At 33.3% G+C, this 7,763-nt stretch overlaps 1 long non-coding RNA gene across 1 annotated transcript; it reads left to right on the forward strand.

Annotated features, from left to right (window-relative positions):
- The first annotated feature begins 4,581 nt into the window (after window positions 1-4,581).
- On the forward strand, window positions 4,582-5,023 carry LOC139429252 (uncharacterized). Its single transcript, XR_011639918.1, has 2 exons — window positions 4,582-4,786; window positions 4,852-5,023. It is a non-coding gene; the product is annotated as an uncharacterized lncRNA (long non-coding RNA).
- Window positions 5,024-7,763: the final 2,740 nt, after the last annotated feature.

Raw genomic sequence — 7,763 nt, forward strand, 5'->3', positions numbered from 1 at the left:
CCTTCAAGAAATTAATTTTATAGCGAATTTTGAAAATTATCGATAAAAATTGCAACATCGAAAATTTTCTCAAAACTTCAAATATTGTTTTCTCAAAAACTAATAATTATTTTTCAAAATGGGTTTGTTCATTGGAAAGAGGACGCTTTTATTAACATCTTGGGAAATTTTCAAACTCATATTCCAAGAACTGAAATTTATACGAATTTATAAAATTTAATCAGCGAAAATTGCAAAATTCGAAAAAATTGTCGATTATTTCAAATATTTATTTCTCAAGAACTAAAAGTGATTTTTCAAAACGGCTTGTTACATTAAAAAGAGGATATTTTATTTAATAATTGGTGATATGTTCACAAGGATCCTTCAAGAAATTAATTTTATAGCGAATTTTGAAAATTATCGATAAAAATTGCAACATCGAAAATTTTCTCAAAACTTCAAATATTGTTTTCTCAAAAACTAATAATTATTTTTCAAAATGGGTTGGTTCATTGGAAAGAGGACACTTTTATTAACACTTTCGGAAAATTTTCAAACTCATATTCCAAGAACTGAATTTTATACGAATTTTTAAAACTTAATCAGCGAAAATTGCAAAAATCGAAAAAATTGTCGATCATTTCAAAAATTTTTTTCTCAAGAACTAAATGTGATTTTTCAAAACGGCTTGTTACATTAAAAAGAGGATATTTTATTTAATAATTGGTGATATTTTCACAAGGATCCTTCAAGAAATTAATTTTATAGCGAATTTTGAAAATTATCGATGAAAATTGCAACATTGAAAATTTTATCAAAACTTCAAATATTGTTTTCTCAAAAACTAATAATTATTTTTCAAAATGGGTTGGTTCATTGGAAAGAGGACACTTTTATTAACACTTTTGGGAAATTTTCAAACTCATATTCCCAGAACTAAATTTTATACGAATTTTTAAAACTTAATCAGCGAAAATTGCAAAAATCGAAAAAATTGTCGATCATTTCAAAAATTTTTTTCTCAAGAACTAAAAGTGATTTTTCAAAACGGCTTGTTACATTAAAAAGAGGATATTTTAATTAATAATTGGTGATATTTTCAGAAGGATCTTTCAAGAAATTAATTTTATAGCGAATTTTGCACAAAAAGGGAAATACATAAAATATCTTCCGAAAAGACAACATCTTTGATTACTAAAAAATGAGCAACGAAACAAAGAACGACTCGAAGAGCCATGGAACGTGAAACTAAACGACGTCATGCAGAGAACGGCGAACCTCAAATGGCAATATAGGACATGTGGCTAGGAATAATGTAAAACGGTGGAGTCATGGATCATTCTGCTATCAGTAGCAGTTGGGTTGAGTTGGGTTCTGATGATCTGGCAGCAATGTTTAGTCGTCTATAATCAGGAGGTAGTCTTCTGCAAACACGATATAGTTCGCTATTACTAAAACCAAATGATTTTGGGATATGGTCTACCATTACTAGTATCTAGTTTTCTATTAACATAATATAGACTTCTGTTTGAAACATTTAACCTTCTGTTGATGGTATGTAGTTTCCTGCCAGCGGTATCTAGTCATCTATAAGCAATGTTATGGGATGTGGCCTACCATCAACAGTATCTAAATTTTCTGTTTCTGCAATCGTTAAATATCACTGCAGCAATATTTAATCGCCTACAATGGGTAGGTAGTCGTCTGCAAACATGATATAGTTTGCTATTACCAAAACCAAATGATCAATATTCTAGTCCCTTAAACACTTAACTAGTGACATAAAAGCAATATCAAATATTGCTTATACAGATACAGATAGCAGCTTTCTAATACTTAAAAATGCAAGGCTATTAGATAATTACAATTAACATTGCCAGTGTAAAATTAGTACTAACACTAGACCTAGAACTAGAAACACACGCGTTTAGCCGTTTTTAGCGATTCATCTATTTTATGAGGGATAAAGTAAATAGGTACTCCCTGGTTTCTATGGAAATATATTTTTGTATATTACATCTTAAATGAAATTCAGTGCATATAAAGTAATTTAAATGGTTTTCGTATCGAGTGCAAAGAAGCTCGAAGTTGATTTGGTGAAAATAAAGTCGTCCTCGTCACCGCACGTCCCTCGCATAATTCCGTTTAACAGCGTCAATTACGTGTCTCTCAGTTTGGAATGCGGTAATTGCGACCGACTAAAAAGTGACAAGAACAAGACGTCCTCCGTTGCTGCTAACTTCTGCTGCTGTTGAACCTGTGCTTCTCAAGTGGCGTTGAGAAAGATTTTGCAGAGGTGGATCGGTCGAATTCCGGTGCAATTAAATCGAATATCGTCATGAGTTATCCGTGGACCGCCGATATACGAAGAACTCGACAGTTTTTGCCCGGAGCTAATGGTCCGCGTAAACAGGATATTTGTCGCTCGAAGCTCGACAGCGAAAACGAGAAATCAAAGGATCCTCGAAGAAGAAGAACAACATTTTTATTTGTAACCATATCTGTATGAGAACCGCGAAGCTGTGGTTTTATCAACCGACCCCACAACGATCGACGTCTCTCATTAAGTAGAAGTAAAAGCACGATTAGTGTTAGGTTTTGATGTGAAAATGATTCGTTTACACGTGACTGGGCTCCACCCGGCTGACAAGAACGACTACAACCATGTCGATAACGATGACAACGAGGATGAAGAGAGATCGTTCTCTCGCAAGAAACCTTAACATAAAAATATACAAGATATTCGACTCTCTAATACGCCCAAACACGATCAAATTAACTGTAAATTGTTGTTGGATAGATGACTTTTTATTACACAGTGGGCCTTTTTCAATTAACTTTTTGAATCGAATTAAAAATTCAAATTAATTTGCTTACTCATCTAACAAAAATTCTACAAAAAAAATCTTCATTTAGTCGCACTACATTTTTAACTTTTACTTGAAATTTCTGATCTTTGGCTACTTTTAATCTTCCAAATACCTTTGTGCAACTACTCTCAAATAGCTTTGTAGTATTATAAAACTGCCATCTGGAAATGTAAGCAATATTTGATATTGCTTTTATCTCACTACTTAAATAGTTGGCTACCTATTAATTGTAGGTGATTAAATATTGCTGCCAGGTGATCAGATACTGATGGCAGAAGACTGGATACTACAAACAGAAAATTAGATACTGTTAATGGTAGGCCACATCCCCTAATTCTGCTTATAAATGACTAAATATCGCTGGCAGGAGAATAGATACTATAAACAGAATCTGCTAATAGAAAACTAAATACTACTAATGGTGGACCATATCCCTAGAACACTTGGTTTTAGTAATAGCGAACTATATATCTACTGATTATAGGCGAATAAATATTGTTGCGATATGATCAGATACTGGTCAGAAATTTTCTAATTCTAGGTCTAGTATTAGTTTTAATTGTTATGCAGCGCTAGATTGTTGTATACTTTTATTGAACTAAAAATAGAACTAACACTAGACCAAGAACTAAAATCATTCGGCTTTAGCCGTCTTATGAGACGCACGGCTAAACCCGAATGTTTCTAGTTCTAGGTCTAGTGTTAGTTCTAGTTTTAATTGTTATGCCGTACTAGATTGTTGTATATTTTTATTGAACTAAAAATAGAACTAACACGAGACCAAGAACTAAAATCATTCGGCTTCCCTACCATTAACAGCATCTAATTTTCCAGTCTTCTGTCATCAGTATCTGGTACCAATATTAAATCGCTTACAATAAGTGTAGTCTTCTGCAAATACGATCTGATTTGCTATTACCAAAACCAAGTAATCAAGAGATATGATAAATACAAGCAGTATCTAATTATGTGTAAGCAAAATTAAAAAATATAGTTTGTCATAATGAGTATCTATTTCCAGCAAAATCCATTCCAGTTGCTTAAACACTTAACTAGTGAAATAAAATCAATATCAAAAATTGCTTTATCTCCAGATAGCAGCTTTCTAAAACTTAAAAATGCAATGCTATTGGTAATTTTGTTATTTATTTAAGTTAATAACCAACGTGGTGGCCAATCATAGTAGACAGAAAGAAAAAAGATATAATAGAATAAATTTTAAACTGAATTAACGTCAAGAAAGACATATAATGAAGAAAATAGTTTTAGATATAGGATATTTGAAATACAATTAACGTGGCAAATTCTCCTGAAGACGACTACATCCAATAGTCGAAACCGGTAGAGCCGAACAAATAAATAATCCATCTCAACAAATATAGTTGTTTTATTTGAATTAAACTCCTAAAGATGGAAAGAAATAATATTAATGAAGATATGGATAGAATTATTCGGCTTATGAGACGCACCCGGCTAAACCAGAATGTTTCTAGTTCTAGGTCTAATGTTAGTTCTAGTTCTAAGTGTAAAACTACTTTCTACTGTAGGATATTTTCTAGTTCTAGATCCAGTGTTAGTTCTAGTTTTACATTAGCACTATCACTAGATCTAACACAAGACCTAGAATTAAAATCATTCGGGTTTAGCTCAATACAGCTAAACCCAGGGGGGTGAAGGTAGTATCTAAAAGTCGGCAACACCTACGTCACATTCATGCCATGCATGCGCAAATGCCAATTCTCTCCCGTTTAGGTTTGACAACACCGCAATTTTCAAATATCACACGTTTTCGCACCGTTTACTGGCAATTTACCCCTACTTCTGCATGGTCTGTCCTAAATACGCCGACGCGCCACCAGCAGCCACCAGTATGTATGACAGAATCGAAAAGAAATAACCGTTGTTGTTTGAGGTTAAGTCATATTAATTTTAAGGTAAAATATTCTTTTAATTAATTTCGTATTAATTTTTTTGATTACTGCATTGTAATTTCTTGTAGTGTCATCTCTAATCTCGCCGTATCATCCTTGTCTAGAAAGAAGTGGTCCTGTAAACACCCTTCCTTAAAAGCTTGTTAAATTTGTTGTTTTTATTGAAAATATGTATATTTTTAGATTATTTTTATTATATTTGCTGTTACTATTAATAAAAAAAAGCAGTTAACTTTTAAATTTGTGTTTTGTTTCTTATTTTATAAATGAAAAAAAAAATGATAACGGAGTTGACCAGTTCAAATTTCGCGCCTAGTTGTGCCATGCAAAAGTGGGGGTAAAATGTGTTGCTCTGATTTTAACATGTAGTTGGCGCTTCTTCTATATATCTGTTCTGTGGCTAAACCTGAACGATTTTAGTTCTAGGTCTTGTGTTAGCAGTGGCGTATTTACGGGGGGGGGGGGGGATAAGTGGGATACATCCCCCCATGACATCTATCGACTCCGCCATCCTTTTTAAAATATTAAAATTGTCCAAGACATTCGAGAAATAGAAAAACCAGAATTTGATTTAAATCCCAGATCGTGACGTTAAAAACTAAATAATATTTTAAATGTTTTGTCGTTATTGATGTAGATCGAAAAAAGATTTAGTTTTCAACATAGCCATCTAATAATTAAATATAATTCCTTATGACATTGCCTAACATGTATAGTACGGTAGTGTTATCGCACAAAGGGGGATTCCCAACTTCGATGTGGGAATCCCAGCCGATGACAACCAGAATTCTAGGTTATTTGACTCCTCGTATGTATTACGTTCGACGTACTACGTTGTTGATCCAAACGTTCAAGTTAAACCCTTAACTAAAGTGCGTATATTGGAAATAAATAAATATTGTCGGATATTTCGTAAATTCATAATGAGTAAACAAAGTCTAATACTGATTCTAATGATAATCAGTACGATAACTTACTGAATTTATACCTGCCTGACATTCCACAAGAAAATATAAAAATCTGGCACAAATATTTAAAAATTTCTAAAGACATAAAAACCAAACGTCATGTTTAGAAGCTTGTAGTGAGAAGGCCTACCCAAATGTGTACAAGCTTCTAAAAATATTTTGTACACTTCCAGTAAGTACTGCGACACCAGAAAGAACATTTTCTACTTTGAAACGTATTAAAACTTATTTGCGGAAGTCAACAGATCAAGTCCGATTGAATGGACTGGCTATGTTGTCGATCCATAGAGATCAACATCTTTCTACAGAAGAGGTACTGGATAATTTTGCACAAAAACCGAAGCGTTTAGCTCTCAATTTGTAATTTTTTAAATTCAAATATATATACATACACATATTTCAATAATACTTTTTTAATTCCCCCCAAGGGTCAAGTCTGGATACGCCACTGTGTGTTAGTTCTAGTGATAGTGCTAATGTAAAACTAGAACTAACACTATACCTACAACTAGAATCATTGGGGTTTAGCCGTCTTTAGAGACGTGCGGCTAAACCCAAATGATTCTAGATCTAGATATAATGTTAGGTCTACATAGTAACAGTGCTAGTGTAAAATTGGAGTTAACACTATACTTAGAACTAGAATCATTCTTTAGAGACGTGCGGCTAAACCCAAATGATTCTAGATCTAGATATAGTGTTAATTCTACATAGTAACAGTGCTAGTGTAAAACTAAAACTAACACTAGACTAGGAATTAGAAAAATTCGGGTTTAGCCGTCTTTAAAAACGTGCAGCTAACCCAAATATTTCTAGTTCTAGGTCTAATGTTAGTTCTAGTGACAGTGCAAGTGTAAAACTAAAACTAACACTATACCTACAACTAGAATCATTCGGGTTTAGCCGTCTTTAGAGACGTGCGGCTAAACCCAAATAATTCTACATCTAGATATAGTATATTTTACATAGTAACAGTGTTAGTGTAAAACTAGAACTAACACTATGCCTAGAACTAGGATCATTCGGGTTTAGCCGTCTTTAGAGATGTGCGGCTAAACCCAAATGATTCTAGTTCTAGATATAGTGTTAGTTCTACATAGTAACAGTGCTAGTGTAAAATTGGAATTAACACTATACCTAGAACTAGAATCATTCTTTAGAGACGTGCGGCTAAACCCAAATGATTCTAGATCTAGATATAGTGTTAATTCTACATAGTAACAGTGCTAGTGTAAAACTAAAACTAACACTAGACCTAGAATTAGAAAAATTCGGGTTTAGCCGTCTTTAAAAACGTGCAGCTAACCCAAATATTTCTAGTTCTAGGTCTAATGTTAGTTCTAGTGACAGTGCAAGTGTAAAACTAAAACTAACACTATACCTACAACTAGAATCATTCGGGTTTAGCCGTCTTTAGAGACGTGCGGCTAAACCGAAATGATTCTACATCTAGATATAGTATATTTTACATAGTAACAGTGTTAGTGTAAAGCTGGAACTAACACTATACCTAGAACTAGAATCATTCGGGTTTAGCCGTCTTTAGAGACGTGCGGCTAAACCCAAATGATTCTAGTTCTAGATATAGTGTTAGTTCTACATAGTAACAGTGCTAGTGTAAAATTGGAATTAACACTATACCTAGAACTAGAATCATTCTTTAGAGACGTGCGGCTAAACCCAAATGATTCTAGATCTAGATATAGTGTTAATTCTACATAGTAACAGTGCTAGTGTAAAACTAAAACTAACACTAGACCTAGAATTAGAAGCATTCGGGTTTAGCCGTCTTTAAAAACGTGCAGCTAACCCAAATATTTCTAGTTCTAGGTCTAATGTTAGTTCTAGTGACAGTGCAAGTGTAAAACTAGAACTAACACTATACCTACAACTAGAATCATTGAGGTTTAGCCGTCTTTAGAGACGTGCAGCTAAAGCCAAATAATTCTACATCTAGATACAGTATATTTTACATAGTAACAGTGTTAGTGTAAAACTAGAACTAACACTAT

The sequence above is a fragment of the Onthophagus taurus genome, chromosome 3 (genome assembly GCF_036711975.1).
Source record: "Onthophagus taurus isolate NC chromosome 3, IU_Otau_3.0, whole genome shotgun sequence".
In the NCBI taxonomy this organism is placed as follows: domain Eukaryota; kingdom Metazoa; phylum Arthropoda; class Insecta; order Coleoptera; family Scarabaeidae; genus Onthophagus; species Onthophagus taurus.